The 22451-nt window shown below is 36.5% G+C and overlaps 1 long non-coding RNA gene across 2 annotated transcripts in view; it reads left to right on the top strand.

The window, feature by feature from the left end:
- Positions 1-2749: 2749 nt before the first annotated feature.
- The window catches only part of LOC141568512 (uncharacterized), a 56629-nt gene continuing 36927 nt past the window's right edge, over positions 2750-22451 (top strand). For both annotated transcript variants that reach the window (XR_012491666.1, XR_012491669.1), the window contains exons 1-2: positions 2750-2870; positions 11071-11127. This is a non-coding gene — a long non-coding RNA (uncharacterized LOC141568512). The remainder of the gene's footprint in view (positions 2871-11070; positions 11128-22451) is intronic.

Genomic DNA, 22451 nt, shown 5'->3' on the forward strand with positions numbered 1-22451 from the left:
CTTTCAATTTTATATTTAACATATGAGTGAAGTCATATGGTTCTCGACTTCTTCCTCCTCACTTATTGCTCTTAGCATGAAAATCTCAAGATCCATCCATGTTGTTGTCGCAAATGGCAGTATTTCATCTTTTCTTATGGCTGAGTAATATTCCATTGTATATATGTACCACATTTTCTTTATCCAATCATCTATCGAAGGAAACTGTCTATTTTCATGTCTTGGCAACCATGAATAATGCTGCAATGAACGTTAGGGGTACATATATCTTTACGACTATGTGTTTTCAGATTTTTTGGGTAGATAACCATAAGAGGGATTGCTGGGTCATATGGTAATTCTATTCTTAATTTTTTGAGGAATCTCCACTCTTTTCCATAGTGGCTGTACCAGTTTACTTTCCCACCAGCAGTGTATGAGGGTTCCTTTTTCTCCACAGCCTCTCCAACACTTGTTATTACTTGTGTTATTGACAATAGTCATTCTAACTGGTGTGAGGTGGTATCTCATTGTGGTTTTGATTTGCATTTCCCTAATAGCTAGTGAACATGAACATTTTTTCATGTATCTGTTGGCCGATTGTATGTCTTGTTGGGAGAAGTTTCTCTTTATGTCCTCTGTTCATGTTTTAATTGGATTGTTGTCTTTTTGTTCTTGAGTTGTATGAGTTCTTTATATATTTTGGATATTAACCCCTTATCGGAGGTGTTGTTTGCAAATATTTTTCCCATTCAGTTTGTTGCCTCTTGATTTTGTTGATGGTTTCTTTTGCTGTGCAGAAGCTTTCTATTTGATGTAGTCCCATTCATTTATTTTAGCTTTTACTTCCCTTGCCTTAAAGGTCAAATTCATAAAATTCTTTCTGAACCCAAGATCTGTAAGTTTAAACCCATATGCTTTCTTCTATGCAATTTATTATTTCAGTTCTTATGTTTAGGTCTTTGATCCATTTTGAGTTAATTTTGGTACATGGTGACAGGTAGCAGTCTAGTTTCATTCTTTTGCATGTGACTTTCAAATCTTTCCAGCACCATTTATTGAAGAGGCTTTCTTTTTTCCATTTTATGTTTTTGGCTCCCTTGTCAAAATTTATCTGCCTATGTATATGTGGGTTTATTTATGGATCCTCATTTCTGTTCCATTTTTGTGTGTCTGTTTTCCTGCCAATACCACGCTGTTTTGATTACTGTCACTTTGTAGTACAAATTGAATTCAGAGAGTGTGATACCGCCAGCCTTGTTCTTTTTCCTTAAGATTGCTTTGGCTATTTGGAGTTTCGTATTTCCATACAAATCTGATGTTTTTTTTTTGTTTTTTCTTTTCTATTTTTTGGAAAAAAAATGCCTTTGGCCATTTTGATGGAAATTGAATTAACTCTTTATATTTCTTTGGGTAATATCATCATTTTAGCTATGTTGATTCTTCCAATCCATGGACATGGGATAGCTTTCCATTTCTTTGTATCTTCTTCAATTTCTTTTAAAAATGTCATAGTTTTCAGTGTATAGGTCCTTCACGTCCGTCCTTTGTTACGTTTATTCCTAGATACTTTATTCCTTTTGTTGCAATTGAGAAAGGAATATTTTTTTTGTTTGTTTCCTTTTCTGAAATTTCATTGTTAATATATAAGAATGCAATGGATTTTTATACATTGATTTTGTATCCCGCAACTTTACTGATCGGGAGCATATATATTGATTAGTGTTATGTCATCTTGATGTATTGTCCTCTTTGTCATGATGAAATGTCCAGTTTTATCTTTTGTTACCTTTTGTATTTTGAAGTCTCTTTCATCAGATATAAGTATGACTACACTTGTTTTCTCTGAATGCCATTTGTTTGGAATATTGTTTTCCACTCTTTCACTTTGAGTCTATATTTGTCTTTGTAACTGAGAAGTGTCTCTTGAAGACAGCATATGGTTGGGCTTTGTCTTTTGATCCAATCTGCTATTCTGTGACTTTTTGTTGGTGAATTCAGTCTGTTTACATTTAAGGTGATTATTGCTATATGAGGATTTCCTATAGCCATTTTATCTTTTTTTTCTGGTAGTTCTGTATCTCCATTTTTTCTTTGCCTTTGTGTTTCTGTCTGTCATTTTAGCTTGATGTTATTCTATGATTTCTTTCCCCTCTGTTTCCTCTTTTTTATGTTATGTGTCTCAGTTGTGGATTTTTTTTTTTTTTTGAGTGTTTAACATAAGTTTATGTAAAAGAAAGTTTCATATATACAGTATATGCTCTTATCTCCATTTCCCTTTGCAAATTCAGACCTTTACTCCCTCCCCTTTTCTGTTTTTGTTGTCACAAATTATCCCTATTTGTGCTGTGTGTTGATTTCTGAGTTGCATAGCAAACTGTCTTCTCTTTTTCTTTTTTAATGTTTTTTATCTTCTTTACCCTTTATGTTATGTTTAAGTGTGTATTGCCCTATTCTTTATAAGGGTTGCCATTTCCTGCTTCTGTCTGTCTTTAGTAACCTTGCTAATAGTTCTGTATCCTTTTGTCTTTTTGTTTCAGGTTGAATAGACCCCTTCAATATTTCCTATAAAGCAGGCTTAATGGTATAAAATTCCCTCAGCTTCTGTATATCTGGTAAGGTCTTTATTCCTCCTTCATATTTAAAGGATAACTTTGCAGGATATATAATTTTTGGCTGGTAATTTCTCTCTTTCTATAATTTGAATATTTAATTCTACTTCCTCCTGGCTTGTAAAGTTTCTGTTGAAAATTCTGATGATAATCTAATGGGCTTTCTTGTGTAGGTTACCTCCTTCTTTTTCCTGGCTGCCTTGAGGAGTCTTTCTTTGTCATTAATTTTTGACAGCTTCAATATAATGTGCTGCTTGGAGGAGGCCCATTAGGATTGAGGTAATTATGTGGTCTGTTTGCTTCTTAGATTCGAGGATCCAGTTTGTTCTATAGGTTTGGGAACTTCTCATTTATTATTTGTCTAAATAGCCTTTCTGTGCCCTTCTCCCTCTCTTCTTCTTGTATACCCATTATTCTTATATTGCTCTTTCTGATGGAGTCAGGTAGTTCTGGTAGAGTTCTCTCACTTCTTTTAAATCTCAAATCTCTCTCTTCTTCCAGCTGCATCATTTCCAGATTTCTATCTTTGATATCACTAATTCTTTGCTACATCTGGTCATCTCTATTTCCTAAGCTGGCTATTTCATTCTTCATCTCTTTTACTGAGTTTTTCAGCTCCATAATGTCTATTTTGTTCTCTTTTAAAATTTCAATCTCTTTGGTAAAATATTTATTTTGTTCTTTGATTTTATTTCTGAGTTCATTAACTTGTCTATCTGTGTTTTCTTGCATCTCATTAAGTTTTTTCAGAACTTCAATCTTGAATTCTCTGTCATTTAAGTCACATATTTCCATGTCTTTAAGTTCATTCTCTGGATATTTTTCATTTTCTTTCTGACCTACCGTGTTACCTTGGTTATTCATAGCAATTCATGGATTATTTCTTTTCCTAGGCATCTACAGGAGTGAATTCTGCCGTAGGTTTATATGAATAGGTCTTATTTTGTTTTCCAGTAGGTAGTACTGGAGAGTTTTATTTTCTCTTGCACTGGTGTGTTTTATTTTTTCTTGGGCTGTTCTGGCTTCTTGCATAGTGGGAGATTTCCTGGGGAGGAGGGCTTCTCCTCTGTGTACAGGTTGCCTTTGTCTCAGGGCCCCACCCCCATAAGAAGAAGTGGTTGTTGATGGGGTTCTGAACCCCTGAAATCCCAGTGCTGCCCCTGCAGCCAGATTCAGGGTTGTGTGCCTCAGTATCCCTGGGTGCCCCCACTGTGATTAGCAGTAAAAGGTGGGGTTGGGGTGGGCTGGGAGAGGCAGTTGGTGTGTTTGTGGCTTTGTTCTCCTCCGAGTAATAGCAACTGCCAGACCACAGCTGCCTTGCCCCTATAGCTCCTCCCTTGTCACAGGAATTATGCACACTGCCATCTGCCACTCAGGAAGTGTCTTTCCAGTTCTCAGGGCTGTAGATATTTTCTGCTCTTTAATCTGACACTGCTACAGGTTTTCTCTGGAGTCCACTGCTAACACTGTGAACGTGTGAGGGATGTGAGCCCTGGGAGGTTGTGGGGAGGTGTCCAGGCTCCCTGGCACTTTTTTTTTTGGTTTGGCATTGAGGGCTGTTAGACTGCAGTTGTCACATTTCTGCATTCAGTCTTTGCCCTGAAGTCTCTGCTCCATCACTGTGCCCAGCCCTATTATATGATCATCCTTCAGCTAGAATGGCTGGGGCCACAGAGAGAGCATCTGCAGGCTCAATTCCCCTCCCTCCGGGGACCACAGTGAACTCTGGGCTGCATCGTGTGGCCCTTATCTCTGCACTTCTCCCTTCCCCCTCCCTTGTTTGCCCCATTCACCCACCTTCAGATGTTTTGATGTGCGGATCTCTGTGATGTGTTTGTGTGCTGTGTAGGGAAACTTTTGTTGAATTATATAAGTAGCTGTTTGATTTGTTGTAACTTCAAGGGGGGATATCAAGGAACACCGATCATGCCGCCATATTTCTGATGTCCATTAGCAAATATTTTAAGAAAAGGGGAACATAGTCTGTTTCCAGTTAGATTGCATCATGTTGGATTAAGTAAGAACTTTAATGTTGCCCAGCCCAAACATGAGAGTTGCACTGAGTCATAAACTAGAACTCCAAGTGAAGACAGTTACTAATAGCTAGGAGAATGCTTGGTCAGCAGACATGCAGAACCTAATCTCCCGGCAACTAATTGGGAACTCAGACCAGTCCACCACAGGGCAGTTGGGTCAAAGCAATTACTCTTTTATAATTCTGAGTTAAAATAAGGAACTGTGAGGTGCTGAGACACCAGCATCAGTCAGGCTCCTCCACATACACCCCCGATTCTTCTAAGCGAGTTTATTTGTCTTAAAGGAACAAAGAAAAATTAGTTTAATCAGTCCTTTTGCCCAATTTCAGAAAACACACACACACACACACAACACACATACACACACACACACACACACACACACACACACACACACACAAAACAAAGCCTGAGCTAGAACAAGAAATATAAGTTTCAGCTGCCTTCAGGAAGAAAGATGCTTTCTGTTGAGGGACAGTGGATGAGTTACAAGAAAATAGTGCTCTTAGTTTTCTCAGTTACAAATGATAGAAGACTTTCCTCATTCACTTCTGAAAAAGGCACATTTGAATATTGCTGAGAACTGACTTTGACATCTTTACAGAGTGGAATCACTTGGCTGGGCTCATTTCCTGGCTCCTGTGTTTTCATAGCACAGAGTTTCAAAGACAGTGTAAAGCCAACACACACTTAAAATTCTTGGTCTCTATCAAAACAAATCTGCCATTTCCTGCTTCACTCTTTCAGTGAGGCTCATTACAGTCCTAAATTTGAACCTCATTAGAGAATAAAACCTACATCTGTCTTTAAATCGTTCCTAAAAACTAACACTCTCCTATTTTATACTAAATGCTTTTGTATGCTAACTTGAAATCCATAATTAATATTGTTGAGTAAAATTGTTACCAGACTTGAGTTTTAAACTTAAAAAAAAAAAAAAAAAAGAGTGTGTAAGTTCTCTCATTACTGCCTTTTAGAAATAAAGCTGAAGTTCAACTCAGGAGGAAATGTGAATGTGGTCAATGTAAATTAAAAACAAAAACTTAATCTAGGCCCTTGTTTTGTATCAATAGCATCAGCATCACCTAGGAACTGATTAGAAATGCAGAATTTAGAGCCGTACCTGAGATCTACTTGCTCTTAATAGGCATTTTTGGAAGGTTCCCGGGTAACCTGCAGACACTAAAGTTGAGAAAACACGGATCTAGACCACCTTTGTGAATCTTCCTAGAGACACAAAATGTTTCATTCATTAAAATACAACATTGTATGATTGATGCCAGCTTCCATAGGTATTTATGATTCTTAAGATTACACTACCTAGTTAATTCTCAGAGCAGGACAGGTATGGAAGAGCATGTCCTTGAGGAAATATAATTGAAAACAGAATGTCAAATACATACCAAGGTCTTCATAGCTATGTTAAGATCCATGTGCAGAAAACATCACTGCAGAATGATCAAATGAGGATAAGAGTATGATTCAACTAAAACCAGGAGTTTTAGTTGAAAAAAAAATTAAAGGCTCAAAATAATGAATAAAAACAGGCTCACTTGGTTTTTGCATAATATATTGTTAATTTAATTTATTATTAATTTGAATTAGTCTTTAATAACTTTTATAAATTTAGTCCCAACATAACAATACTAATTTTGTTGTTGTTGTTTTTCTTTCTAAATAGAGGCTCTGGAAAGCAATACTAAAACTTTATTCATATATTTAATAAATATTATTGAACGTCAGGTAACTGCTTTAAGTATTTGAGATATAACCAGTGAAAAACAAGTCTACCTTTGTGCAGCTTATGGTCTTGTGTGCAAACATTGGCAATGAATATTTTAAAAAGTAAATTGTGCAGCAGGTTGGAAGTGATAAGTGTCATAGAGAGCAGGGTTGGGAGTGAGTAGAGGGTTGCAGTTTTAAATAAGACTTTCCATTGTAAAGGTAACTTTTGGGCAAAACTTGAAGGAAGTGAGACAAGCAGGAGGAAGTAAAGGAAGGCCCAATTATTGTGGCCAGTGGATGATAAATGTCAATTGCTTCCATGTATTTACTATTTTTCTACACTTGAAAAGAATAGGGGAGGGAAGCGTGTTTTGCCTAACTTGAAATATGATTGATGATCTACTGCTTTAGTAATAGTGGAGAACCCCACTCTGTAATTTTAGATGTAATTCTTTCTGGTGAGCCATAATTCAGCAGGGAGTAGACTCAGATTTTATTTTACAGTTGCATCCGCATGCAGAAAAGTGAGATTCTTATTTTAAATGTAATTATATCTAGAAATGAAATAATGACAACAACTTTATTACGTACTTACAATGTACAATGTTTTTCTAATCTAGGAAGGGGATATTATTATCCTTACTTTAGAGATAAGAAAACACAGGGGCAGAGATGATGAGTAAAGCCCCGAGGGTCTAGAGCTATGCTAGTGATTCAGGCAGTAATTTAACTTAGTTCTCTCTGAAGCCAAAGTCACAATTTTTTTTACTAAGCCACCCCCACAATTTGTGCCTAATGCATTATGTCAGACACTTGTAATCTCTAATTTCATTACGAGTTTCCTTATAGAATAGACTACTATAATTTCTTATTACAGACTTCATATAGTCCCAAATACAAAAAGACACCACACAGACAAGTAAATAAATCATTTCATGGCAGCTCAATACTTCAACAAAAATAAAGTTCAAGGTACTAAAAATTATTGTATTTACAATAATTTTTATCACTTTTTATCTACAACTGCTATCATGTTCCATACATATAATAGTTTTCATTGATTGAACTCTTCCTCAGAGTTAGAGACTGTACTCTATCTTCCAAATATATAATTGCATTTCATCTTCATAACATTATTTTAAAGATGAGAAAACTGAGGCCTAGAGAGGTTAAGCAGGATCTGTGTCCTCAACCCCGAGCTCAGGGCCCTAGAAACTTCTAAGGAACTTCTAAACGTTTTAAGGAACTACATAAGGTATGAGGTACAGGGGCATTAAGAAATAATCCACCAGAAATCTAAAGGGGTAGGAGTGATTTACCTTGGACTATGAGTGTTGGGAAGCCAGGACAAAATACCAATCCTGCCTATAGAAAGAGGGTTCAGAGACCAACTACATTGCATGTTTGCACAGATCTGCCATTTCTGCCTGCCAAGCCCCCCAACAAAGGACCTGGATTGTCCAAGTGACATCTTTATATAAATCTACCTTTTCTGGGAGGTGGGGGCAAAAACTTACTCTCTCAGGATCTGAAATAAATTTTAATGTCCCTGGTCATCCTAAGCAGATGGCAAACTGAGATGAAAACGGAGACTGAAAAAATCAAACAGTACTGTGTGTAACTCTAAGTACAATAAGCTATTGATAGCAGAGACCCAGAGTCATCAAGAATACATTTAAGGCACCAGAGATATGTGCAGTATATGATAGAAGCTTTTCACTTAAAATTGTGACTAAAAGTCTAGGCACTTGATCTAGCAAGCCTTGTGAGCCCTACTGGAGAATGCACTTTATGAGGAATTTTCTGACAGTCCTGGGTAGGTCAGCCATAGCTGGGATAATGTTCATCTCTGTGTATGATCATGAAACTGCCGTGGTAACTCTAGAAGTCACTTTTATAATGTGCAATTTTAAAAGTTCATTTCTTAGAAAAAAAATTAGCTCAGCTGTAACACTCATGATAATCTAATGAGACTTGAAAAGAACACTTGGGCAAAAAAAAATATGTAGACTGCTCAGATTTCACAATTACAGTTCTTCTGAGAATGACGAGGTCCACCCATGACTTTCCTAATCAATGAAACAAGGGGGATATTAGGTCAGAAACTTAATAAAATTTTGATGTGTGTAACCCAGCAGTAGAACTCATTCAGCTCCTCCTTTTGCTCAGGCCGCTTGCTAAGTAAATTACTGGAGTGCTTGCATAGAAAATTTTATGTACTTGTCATTTTCATAATTTAAGGAGCTAGGTATAATACATGTTCCCAGCATTAGTTATTTAGGAAAGGTTGACTGTACCTTTTATGACCGGTCAGAGAAATTCAGACTGAAAGGGAAATAAATGTGACGCATGGGACTTGGGTCCATTTCCAAAGTAAAGCCCTGCATTCTCAGCCCCACCCACCCCCGCGCGTTTTGAGAGGAAAAAGGCATCAATCAATGCCCAGAGTCTGTGAATCTTGTTATAGAAAACACTAATCTTTTTTTCTAAGGGAGATTGTAACTTTTTAAAGTTAATTTTTTTTTTTTTTTTTTTGAGACTAAGTCACATGTAACTGACACACTGACACAGAGAGATGGTATGCTTACGAAGCTCCTGTTGTCTCTGGAAGCTTGTGATGCTCAGACACATGCACTCCTGGAGGCATGCTGTGATGAATTCTTGAAGTGGCATGTTTAATTGCAACATCTTTTCCAGCATTTCCCTTGAAGGTTTGCAATTTAAGTTTGGGGCCCTGGCTACAAATTCAAATAAGTCAAATTCCATAAATCTTTATTAAAGAAGGCTTTTATGGCCATCTGTAATAAAACAAGAACGTTACACTATACATAGCATTCCACATTGCTCAGAAAACTGTCCTACAAAGTTTAATTAATTCCTAACCTCACAATTGCCTTTTAAAGAGACAAAGCTACATGGTCCAGGAGTCACAAAATTAAATTTCCCCACTTAGCCTGGCTTTCCTAAACACCCAACAGTGATGTGATCATCAATTTCACCAATTTAGTTATAGAAAAAGACAATAAAAAAACATGATTGATAAACCACCACCAACAGATACATAATTCCTGACATACGAGTTCTGACGATTACATTCGTGAACTCATCCTAGAAAAAGTGCTATATACCTCATTGCTGAATATCACTACGGTCACTTTCGAAGTTCTCCCCTTGGGAAGCTATGCACCGACGCCAGTGTCTAAGCAAATTGGGAACTCTTTTTCTGGAATGGCCATCAGAGCTGTCGTCATATTAACCTTGATGTCGTGAATGTCAACAAAATGTCTTCCTTTCAATATTTCCTTTAACTTCACGTAAAGAAAGAAGTCATTGGGGGCCAGAACAGGTGAGTAGGGAGGGTGTTCCAACACAGTTATTTGTTTACTGGCTAAAAACTCCCTTACAGACAGTGCTGTGTGAGCTGGTGCATTGTCGTAATGCAAGAACTCCTTTGGGACCATTTTGCACACACCTTTCTCATGCCAAGATTTTCAGTTAAGATTTTCCTGTTTCTCTATTGATGTTTACTTGGTCTGCTGTGCTTCTCACAGTCAGCTGATGATTTTGATGCACAACTTGATGAATTTTTGCAATGTTTTCGTCAGTTCTGCTTGTTACCAGCCACCCCGACCTCTCTTCATCAGTGACATGTTCGTTCCCCTCAGTAAAACGTTTAATCCATTTGTACACTGCCATTTTCTTCATGGCATTATCCCCCTAAACTTGGACTAACATGTCCCTGATGTCACTTCCACTCTTGCCAAGTTTAACAAGAAATTTAATGTTTGTCCAGTGCTCTAATTCAAGCTCAGACGTTCTTGAGACAGCACACACAAAAAATGCAACAACAATAGTGACCACCACTCAACAAGACACCGCCACATGTGAACATGAACACAGCTGTGAGACACTGATGTACCAAGGTTATGAAACTTTACTGAGCTGTTTGTACAGTGCTGCCGATGTAAACACACGGTGGCAAGTTCGTGAACTTAAGTGTCTGAACTTGTAGTCAGTTTAATTGGTTGTTTGATATTGTGTGGAGAAAGAAATAGAAGTATTTTAAGTCATTTGTTTTGACTTCATGTCAAATCAACCTTGCCATCAAATATTATTTTGGTGCACTCAACAATTTTGAGACATGCTGGTGGCAGTGGAATCAGATAGAAGTGAACAAGTTTTCCTGAGGCTGATCATGTTACACACAGTGGAAAAGAAGTAGAAAATCAAATTAAGCCAGCCAGGCTGTTTGATAGACTTACAGACATCTTTGGCTGTCAAAAAACAAGGAATTGCTAGCTCAGGCTTCTGTCCTGAGAACAGGGACAGGGCTTATTCTACCTCACAGATGTATAACTTGAATATTTATAGGCATCATCCACCTTTTTTATTTTCAAAGAAATCCCCTGAGGGGTTGCTGTCATACATTTTGCACAGGGGAAATGAAGGCATAGAGAGGTGAGGTTACTTGGCCAATGTCACATACCTGATTCATGATGAAGCCAGGATTCCATCACCCACTCGTTTCTTGGTGAGCTTCATGACTTCCACAGCTTGAGCATTTAGAGGCTAGAAAGTTCTATTTAGGGGGTGGGAGCAAGATCCAGTGAACTTAGAGTCACTGCAATTTCTATGCCCCATTTTATCCATAAGTTGATAATGGTAGGAGAAAACCCATCCCAAGCTTTTATAATTAAGAGTATTTACCTTTTTTCTAGATTGTGTTTGAAGCATTGAGCCACAGGGATGAATTCCTGCACTGTGAGAGCTTGCACGTAAGTGAACAGATCACTGCTACAGTGGTAAAAATGGATTCTCCTTCCAATCAGCTATTCACATGTATTCATCACCAAGCTTTCCATTCCACCTGAAGGTTTCCCAAATCTTACACTTACTTATCTTTAACCAAACCATTGCCTCCTCAATTTTATCAAGAAATTTTACAACTGAATTTATCCACTGGAAAAAAAATAGACATTCAATTCATGGATTTCCTCAACTTCTGTTCTCTGAACCTCAAAATTTGTATTTTAGACTAACTTTCCAGAGCTCCTTTCCTTTGATGCTCTCCTTATCCCTTGCAAAGCTATTACTCGTTTTAAAAAATTTCGCCCTCATGCTTATGCTCCAGACTCCTTGGAATCCATGGAAACAGCTGGCTCTTTCATACCTCAGTGCCTCTCCAACTTTGACACTCGGTCTAGACCATTCTTTCACATGTGCCCTGCAGGAACACTACTTCTCAAAACTTACAACCCATATTCTGCTCCCTTCTGCCCTCTGCTCCCTCCCTTATCTTCTTTGTTGTATCTTTGATTTCTCTTTCTCCACTGAGTCTTTGCCTTCAAATTGGTGTAAGCCATCTTAATGAAAAAAAGTGGAAAAAAAATTAATGCTCTTCTTTAATGTTACTCACTCATCAAATTACTGCAACCTTCTCTTCCTTCCATATCTTTGAAAGATATATACTCATTAGCTCCACTTTCTTTATAAATATATTACTTAAATCTTTTTTTTATTATAAAATGAATGTAGAAAATTTGCAAAAATACTTAAGAATTATGAAAAGAAAAATAAACACCACTCACAATCCCATCACCTAGAGAAAACTGTTGAAATGATGGAGGGCAGTATACTATTGGCTTAAGTAAACCGCATCCAGAGTTAGACTCAAGATTTAAATGCTTGCTCTGTCATGCATCAAGTATGTGACATTGGCTAAGTAAACTCACCTCTCTCTGCCTTCATTTCCCCTGTGCAAAATATATAAGAGCAACCCCTCAGTGAATTTCTGTGAAAATTAATCATGTTAATATAAGTGCATTTAAGACCTTATAGTAAGTTTCACTAGCGAATAAGCAATAAATATGTTAGTACTTTTTGTGGTTGAGGTGTACAAGGTGTGACAATGAATTTCGCGAACTTGTTGCAAAGATGTTGCTAACCTTTTTTGCTATCAGAAGGATTATTCATTATGAATTTGTACGAACTGGACAAACAGGTAACCAAGTTTACTATTTGGAAGTGCTGAAAAAGCTGCATGAAAACGTTAGAGGACCTGAACTTTTTGCCAGTAATTCATGGCTCTTGCATCACAACAATGCACCAGCTCCCACCAGCTCCCACGTCACTGTCTGTGAGGGAGTTTTTAGCCAGTAAACAAATAACTGTATTGAAACACCCTCCCTACTCACCTGATCTGGCCCCCAGTGACTTCTTTCTTTACTTGATGATAAAGGAAATATTGAAAGGAAGACATTTGGATGACATTCGGGACATCAAGGGTAATATGATGACAACTCTGATGGCCATTCCAGAAAAAGAGTTCCAAGATTGCTTTGAAGAGTGTACTAGGTGCTGGCATCGGTGCACAGCTTCCCAAGGGGAGTACTCCTAGGTGACTGTAGTGATATTCAGCAATGAGGTATGCATTTTTCTAGGATGAGTTAGAGAACTTGTCATACCTCGTACTTAAATAGATTTTTATTCTGGATCTTGCTATGCAAATTGTTTAACAACTTGATTTCTCACTTAACAGTTTTGTGTATCTCCACTTCCTAAGTCTTTATTTGTTCTTCATCTCCCTGCAGCAGATGTGGGCACCAATGCTACAATCCAGCCACTTGGTTAAAGCAAATGTAACACCCTGTGAGAGTAGCTCTAGTTCTCATCCTTGTTGAAGTTTGTAACACTACTCGCCTTCCCTGATTGAAACTCCTTTCTTAGCACCACCGACACTGCTCTCTCGCTGTTGCTGTCCATGTGTCTTAGTCTCCTATGAGATATCTGCCTCCTGCTGTGAAACAGGTAACAGTGTCCGTTCTCCTTTTCACCAAAGGCGTATTTCCTACCTTATGTTCTACTTCTTCCTTTGTATATTACTAATGACCTTCAAATTTAAGATTTTTTAAAATGTGTGTCCATCTGGAACCTCAGAATTCGCTTTTATTTGGAAATAGGGTCTTTGCAAATGTACTTAAAGTAATAATCGAGATCAGGTCATACTGGATTAAGGTGAGCGTGTCCTATAAGAGACAGAATAAGACACACTTAGATACAAATAGGGAAGAAGGACATGTGAACACTGAGGCCAAGGTCAGGGTGATGCTGCCACAGCCCAGGAATGCCAGGGGCCACCAGGAGCTGGGAGAGGCAAGAAAGATTCTCCCTTGGAGCCTCCAGAGGGAGTGTGGCCTTACTGCCACCTTGAGCCACAAAGTGTATGGTAATTTGTTATGGAAGCTCTGAAATGGCTCTATGATCGTGGCATCCCCTCTGTTGGAAAATTCAACTTCTTTTAAGATTCAGGATAAAGCCCAAACTTTATCCTGGGACTTATAAAGTTGTTCCAATATCTTCATCATGCATGTCATGCTCCAAGTTCATGATGTTTCGTACAAATCCTTAACCTCCTGCCTGTGTTTGTGTTTTCACATACTTGTTCTTTGGCTTTCTCTTCCTGGTGGCCTTCTTCCACCTCCATAGGCTCAAGCATTGTCTCATCTTTGGCATTCTTCTCAGCTCATGGAGTGGGCGTGAGGAAGTACCTTCCTCTTTCTCTTATCTTCCTTCAGAATGCTGTCCCAACCCCTTAATTAAAACTCAGCACAATGTAATATAGTTGGTTTTATATGTTTCTGTCGCTCTCTCCTTGACCTATCCCCACTCAGATTACGAGAACCTTGAACCTTGGGATTTTATTCATAGTTGCAATACCTCGCACACTTGTGTCACAAGGAGCAGGTGCTCAGTAAGTATTGCTTCACAGTTAGCTAACTATTTTTTCCCTGTTGAAGAGTTTTTTTATTTGTTTTCAGCTATAACTTATCAATATACAAACACATAAATAGTAGAGCTGTGATCGTTAATTTTATATGTCAACTAGGCAAGGCCCTAGTACCCAGATATTTGGTCAAAATATATCCTAGATGTCTCTGTGAAGGTATTTTTCAGTTGAGATTAACATCTACATCAGTAGACTTTCAGTAAAGCAGTTATCCTTCCTAACATGGGAGGGCCTCGTCCAATCAGCTGAAGGTCTTAATAGGAAAGAGATTAACTTCCCCAGGAAGAGGACATTCTGCCAGGATACAGCCTTGGGCCACATACTGCAATTCTTCCCTGGACCCCAGTCTGCTGACCTACTCTGAAGACTTTGGACTTGGTAGCCTCCACGATCTCATGAACCAATTCCTTAAAATAAATCTCTCTCTATATATGCAATTCCTAGTGGTTCTATCTCTCTGGAGAACCCTGACAAATACAACAGTCAACATTTCGTTGATTCTCTCTACACAGAAGTTTTTAAAACACAATAACACAAAGCAAGTTATAAATAAAATCTATGAATTTAGATTTGGAAATGTTTGTGAAAGTGTATGTGTGTCTCCCCCAGGCCTGGAGTCACCCTGAGCCTGAGTTTGAATCCTGGCTCCAGCAACTTGGTTACTATGGTCAAGTGACTTAGACTCTTGGCTTTCTGTGATTTCATTTTAGAATGAGGTTACCCTACTGACCTTACATGATTGCTATTGTGAGAATCACATCAATGAAATCATGTAATGTGCTTAAAACAGTGCCTGGTACATAGTAAGTGCTCAAAGAATGTTAACTGTCATGTTTATGAAGCCTCTTCTGTTTGCCTAATTGCTTCAGTTCACCCACTTCCCCTTGTTAATTTATTATTGAGGAAAAATAAGGATTATATTTGTCTTCAGTTCTTACAGCCTAAAAAGTGATATACAATAATGTATTCATTACTATAAAGTTCAGCACTTATTTCTTTGAATGACTAATGTTGCTTGATATAGTGATTTGATGTGTGTATTCCCAGGGTGATATTTTTTGGTTGCTTATTTAAACAAAACTGTCTGGTTTAATTCTAGGGTATAAGATGTGGAAAGTTCAAATGTACTGGTAAAAATGAAAGATACTTCATTTATTAAAGCTATAATCAAGACAGATGCATTAATTAAGTCATTACTTAAGAGAACAAAAATGTTTTTGAGTTTGCTAACTATTCTTCCCTGCCAAGGGGTTGTTAGAGTTCTGTGTTGAGCTGTAACATATGCAAATACATACATAATTAGAGCCAACTCTGGGTTTTCTTACTTATGAAAGAAAACAGTGATTCAAAAAAAAATGAATCTCAAAATATATTTTGTTTGGTCTGGAATTGTACCACATGTTGTAGAGGAAATTAATGGATTTATTTGTGAGTATGTACATATGTTTTAACCCTTAATCAAAAGCAAGACTAAAATTAAACTTTATTTCTTAGCACATTCCTGCTTATTATTTAGGAAGGTGTATCAGAATTGTGTTAATAAGATGAGGAAGTCAATCAGGGAGAGAGGAATGTGTGTGTGTGTGTGTGTGTGTGTGTGTGTGTGTGTGTGTGTGTGTTTGTGGGTGTGTATCAAACACAAATCCCATAAGACAGTGCTTTTGCCTCATTACTTTCTGTTTTCCAGTTTTGGTATTGAATTCCTCTTGCCCTTTCTTGTTAAAGCATCATGTCCCTAAGGCACATACTAATGTTGAAAGAAAACATTTTTTTGCTCCTCTTTGAGTATGTGAAACATTGATGATGGAGACACTTCCCATCTTCTTTCATGCAGTTCTCTCTTTAGATAATAATTTGGCAATCAAATGTACTTAAAGTTGTAGATGAAACAATCTTCATTCTTTTTATCAATGGTAAAAGAATTTCTAATTTACAGGTGGCTTAAGAACACATACATACACTTCACTGAGATATATTACTAACTATATAAAAGAGGTATAATTATAAATGATAAATTGAACATAAAGCGATATAAACTAGAAGGGGCCATATTCCTGAAGTTATTTAAGTCATCACCTGTCTTCCAGTCAGACTTCATTAAACCAATACAGATTGATGAGTGTTTATCTCTTTCTTATAAATTTCCATGAAAGAAAATGCCTCATTTAAGGGGTAATCATTACCTATATATGTACATATATGCATATATATGTATGTATATATGATACATACATATGCATATGTATATATACACGTATATATGTATATACATATATATATATATATATATATATATATATATATATAAATATCATGTGCTATTTAAGAAAATGCAAATTAAGTTTTGACTTGATTTGACCTTGTATTAAATATTGGTTGATTTTGGCTGCTCATAGCACAACCTTACTATAGTCCTGTGAAATCAACATTGTTACCCCCATTTTATAGAAAAAAAAGTGAGGCACAGATTCACCTACATTCCACAGAAATTTAACAGAAAAAAAGAAAAAGGTTTTTACTTTTTGTTTATTTAAGCCAGGATTCTTCCGTCAATCCAAGCCATCTTTTAAAAAAGTCTAAATCATTTCTTACAAAACTATTCTGAATAGAGGGAAATCCTCATGTGGCATAATTTTTCTCTCTGACACCTTATCTTTTCCACCAAAAAATGTCCTTAATGTTTTAATCAAAAGTGCTTATAATCACACTCCACTGATACAACATGGTAACCACAGATTAATTTAGACCCTTGTTGTCAGTATTTCTGTATGTAAGTCGGTTTGGTTTGAAATCTTTGCTGTTGGGTGTTTATTAGGCTCTCTGACTAACATAGATGCATCTGGTGAATTTCCACAGCTTCCAAAGGACTTGAGAAACATACCCAGAAACCCTCTGAAAGCTGAGCCCACTAGATCCTGAGGTAATTTTCTGATATCCATGGTCAGCTTAGTCTGGCTGCTTTCCAGAACCTGGAATGAGAAACGTTCCCTGATATTTCCATCAAGCCCTTCTTATAAATGACCCATGTCTTCTCTTTAATTGGACTCTTCATCCTTCATGTCCCTGCATTTTATCTCCACCCCGACCCCACCCTGACTTTTCTCTCTTTTCTTCCGACCTAATGTTAACACGTTGGGGTCTGAAATGGCATACGTTTATCAAACCCATTTGCCTTTGACTGATAAGCAGAATCCTACTTTGTCTCTTGATGCCTAATTTTCAAGCAGGCCTTTCCTCTGATCTCTCATATGCTCCAGTTTCTCTTTCAGTGCCAAAGAAGTTTTCCTTAATGTGTTCAACAGATGCTCCTTCCCACACCATCTTTTCAGAGTCTTGAAAAGTGCTCTATTGTGGAGCCTAGCGTATATGCTTGAATATACAAACACAGCAATGCTGCTTTTCTTTATTGATTTGCACTGAAATCTGTGCATCTATTAAATAAAACACTTCCCCATACCAGTTTTAGGCCGCCCATGTGCTGAGACATTTGTGTCTCCTTTAAATGCATCAGAACTTCCCAAGTTTGCCTCCAACAATATTTTAACAGATGACATGCTGCCAACCCCCCGATCAAACGCTTTCCAGATCTTCTCGACAGCATTATTGATGACAGATGGTTAGCCTCCACATTTCACCAAACCGTAGGGCAGCATTAGAAATAACATTGCCTCTATATGATTATGGAGGAGGACAGCATATGCAATTCCTGTTCAACTCCTGACCCCTGCAAGAACACAAACATTCAGAAGAGTTCCAAAAGACCAGAAGAGCTATAATTGCACATGGATTTATGTGAACTGTTTACTTACTGGTCCCTTAGCTGAAGGGGAATTATTTATTTGTTTTTCTTTTCATAGGAATCATAAGTGTCATTCTACTATATTTATAATGTCCATTTTCAGAGGTTTCCAAAGAAAGGCAGCTAATTTTCCATGAGTGAAAATGCTCTGAAAATAGATGTACTCGGAGCTTGAAAATGCAATTTCTCAGAAGTCTGTTGCTTCCAGTTAGGAATTTCTTAACCAGAAAAAAAAAAAAAAGAAAAAAAAAAAACCACACACACGATATATTGTCTTTCCTAATTACTGTTTCATTCTCTGTAAATGTTAATCCTTTATCTGTAAGTATTGATAAGACAATTAATATTGCCCACAGCATTTTTAGTGTGGTTGCTAATGTAAAAAACAAATTCAAATTTATAGAATAGTTATAAATTTGAATAAGTCTCTCTGGCACCAATATCTATCATGGTAAATAGCCTACCATGAGTGCTTGGAATGGCTGTCATGTGCTTACTTTCCTAAATACCCCCAAATATTACCTTCCTGGATTAATAACTCCCTGAAGGTGAAGATTTTGTATGTCCTGTTCACTTTTGTATTCCCATTGATGAGTATAGAATCTGTTGCCATAACAGGTAACGGTAAATATATGATGATTCTCTGGATGAATAAATAAATGGATAAATGGATGGATTTATCTAGTGCTAAAGCATATTATAATATTCATTTTTCCTTAAAGAACAACATAGTGGAAGTTAGTACACATTATGGGTAAAAGTGTGGCTTTAGCTCTGATTATACTTCTTGGCTTTAAAAAAGTGGAAGTTTTTAAAAATCTAGTGTTTCAATTTCCTCATCTTTAAAATGGGAGTAGTAATACTTTCCACAGCATAAGAATATAGAGACAGTTTTGTGATAGTGCTAAGCACTTGGGTTCTGGGGATAGATTTTGTTATTTGAATCCATGTGCTACACAGAATAGCTATGTGCTTTTACTCAAGGTTTTTGTGAGGATTTGTTAAGTTGATACTTATAAAGTTACAGCACCTCAGGCTTAGTAAACTCTCAGAAAAAGTGCCAGTTATTTTCATTGCATAATACTGTTTTTTCTTTCTTGAACCAAATGAGGTTTTCTTTGTTTCTCACAGTGATTAGTTTAAAAGGAAAAGGAAAATAAGTAATTGCAGTGTAAGAGTTGTAAAATATGGATTCATCAGTCAAGTCAAGTGGCAAATGTGAAATAAAAGGGCTTTAGGGCTAGGAGTGGTGATGGAAAAATAACCCTTCAATGTAATAGTACTTTATAGAGAAAAGATTACCTGATTTCCTCTATCCATCTATCCATCTACTTCACTCATTCATTCATTTATTTAACAATATGTATTAAGCCCTGGTTCTCTGACAGGCACTACTCTAGGTGCAGCAACTATAGGCAGCAGTTAGTAAATACACAGAAATCACAACCTTTGGCAGGGCTTAGAACCCTGTATGTTTTGTGTGCTGTTTGTGGGTGTGTGTATAGAAAACAATGAGAAGCAAAGTAAGTAAATCTATAGTTGATTAAATTCATTTGGTAATTCATGTTAAGGAGGAGACAGTTCAGAGAGAGGGAATTTGGAGTTGGGTGGTGTGATTCTCCCAGAGTGGACAGGGGAATCCTCATTTCTATGGTGCATTTAGAGTAAAGGTCTCACAGAGACAAGGGAGTGAATGGTGCTGGTATCTTTGGAAAAGAGTACCAGAGAGAATGAGAAGCAGTTGTAGAAACTGACGAGGAACACTAGCTAGTACATTCCAATAACACCGAGGAGGCCAGTCATTTTGCAAGCAAGCTCCACAGGGAGGGAGGTAAACAGGAGATGAAGTCTGAGAGATAGGTGGAAACAGCCTGGATTGTGTGGGGTCTTCTAGGCCAATGGAATTACTTTGCTTTCACTTGTACACCTGAAGGTTTTTAGAAGGAAGATAAAATTATCTGATCAATATTTTAACAGGATTATTTTAGTTAATGTCTGGAGAATATACAATTGGGAGGGCAAATGTGGAAACAGAGTAAGGAGATTTTTGCAGTAATCGATTTAAGAGATGGTCTGTTCTTGGACCAAGATGTTACAGTGAAGACTCTGAAAAGTGGGCAAATTCTGAAGCTAATTTGAAGCTAAAGCCAGGAAGGTTAGTTGACCAATTAGACAGAGGAAGGAAAGTACAGGGAGCCACTCTTAAAAATCTGGGACTACTAGAAAGATAGGGTTGCCATGAACCATTTGGGAAGGCTGAAGGAGGAAAAAGAGAATCACATGTCCTGTTTTATCCTAGTGGGGACTCTGAGTAGGCAGCTAGAACTACATGTCTGGAGTTCAGGGTCAAAGCCTGGATTGGAGATTCATAACTGGAAGTTATCATTGTACTGAGAACTTGAGAATGTACCACAAAATAGTTTTTTAGACAAACCTTTTTATGTAAAAAAATAAAACAATAAGCAAAGTATAATTATTAATGGCACATTGGAAAACATCTTCAACTTATAACATAAAGATAAAAAATTCCTAATACATATTAGTTTCCTAAAAATGAGGAGAAAAATACTAATAATGGACAACTTAAAAAAAAAATGCAAACAGACACAAAACCTATGAGCGAGATGCTTAAATTTACTCACAATGACAGATTTGCAGGAGAAAAAAACCAGTGAAATAATACATTGAGGACTTTGACCGTAGACAATTTGGCAAGGCTCTGGGGAAACAGACACTTTCATTTATTGATGGTGGGAATGCAAAATGTCATTCTGAAGGAATTTGGAAATATCCAGCAAACTATGTCTTTATTCTTTTATCTAGCAATTTTTTTCTAGAAATCTACCTGAAGATCCCCTTGCAAAAAATACATAATAATGTGTGTATAAGTATATTGATTCTGACAATATTTAAAATAGCAAAAGCCTGGAAACAACCTATATGTCCATTTATAGTGAACTGGTTCAACAAATTATGTCTATATAATACAGTACCAATCTTCTATAAAATGCAATGAGGGAGATCTCATTAACTGATATGAGGTGACTCCAGAGTATTTGTTTAAGTGGAAAAAAAAGTTTTGGAAAATTCTTTCTTTCTTATAAGGGGAGAGAGAGAATAAAAGGCAAAGGAACTAGGGTAGAAGGAAGACTCTGAATATACACTGCATTATGTTTTTATTCTGAAATCAATTAATGTTTCACAAAATTAAAAAAATAAAAATAAACGAAAATCACTAAACATTGAATAAAGATTAAACAAATAGTCTTAATTTTATATAGTGTGTAGAATAACCACACAGACAAAAACAATCATGTGATTGAAAAATGCAGCATTTTTACTGTATAAGCCTAATAAGATATATTCTACGAACACATATTTAAAAAAATATTTAACTGAATTCAATAGACTTGTTTAGGTGCATTATTATTGTTATTTTAAACATATTGCTAGTATTGTAGAAATCAATATTTTTAGTACATGAAAAAATTATAAAATCAAATTAATTTAAAAACCTGTAATTTGAAATGTGAACTGCCAAACATTATAAAATCATCATTAATTCTCATTTTTCTAATATACTTTTATATTTGTTATCTATATAAGTATTAGGTCCATCCACTAAAAAGTCCTGAAAGCAATGACAACAACTACTATAGGTACCCCAATACCAGATCGGGGTCTGTAAATACTATTTTCATTAAAGGGACTAACCCTGTGTCTCTGGTGTAAATTGCAAATATTTATTTTATTTTATTTACCTTTGTCTTTGAATTGATATGTTTGTCATGAGATTTTCTTATTCTTACATATTTAAATTTATTTTTTCTGTTAAGATTTCTGTCTTTTTATTCACAAACAGGCTTCACCCCCTGCCTCCCCAACGTTATAAAGGAATTTATTCTTGTTTTAGTCTAGTACTTCTAGGTTTTACTTCTGATATTCCATTTTTATATATTTAGAGAGTATTCTGGTGTTTGATTAGAGGTATGGGTCCAATTTGTCTTTTTTCCAGCTGGCTGCCCAGTTGGCTCAATACCATGTATTTTTATCCTTCTATTTGAAAATGTCACCTTTATTACATGCTACATTCCTACTTCTGGACTAGATATTTGGATCTAGTTCTGGGTTTTATATTCTGTTTTATTGGTTTTTCTATCTGTTAGTGAATCTATTGTTTTATTATAAAAGCTTAGTGATATGATTCAATATCTGATAGTGTTTGTACCAATAATTTATCTGTCATTTTTTCATAGTTTTTCAAAATAGTTTTACTTTTTTATACTTTCATATGTATTTTAGAATCAAGTTTGTTAGTTCCAAAAGAAAACAAAACAACAGCAACAATAAACAAACACTGCCCTATCAGCAAAACAAGCAAACCTGAAAACAGAAAAAATCATGGCTTATCTTTCCCTTTGTCTAGTATACTTTTGTGTCTTTCAGAACTGATGTAAAATTTTTCTCAGAAAGGTCTTATTAAGTATTTCTAACAGTCATTAATGCTACAGAAC

This window comes from Rhinolophus sinicus, linkage group LG02, assembly GCF_036562045.2.
Source record: "Rhinolophus sinicus isolate RSC01 linkage group LG02, ASM3656204v1, whole genome shotgun sequence".
Classification (NCBI taxonomy): Eukaryota; Metazoa; Chordata; class Mammalia; order Chiroptera; family Rhinolophidae; genus Rhinolophus; species Rhinolophus sinicus.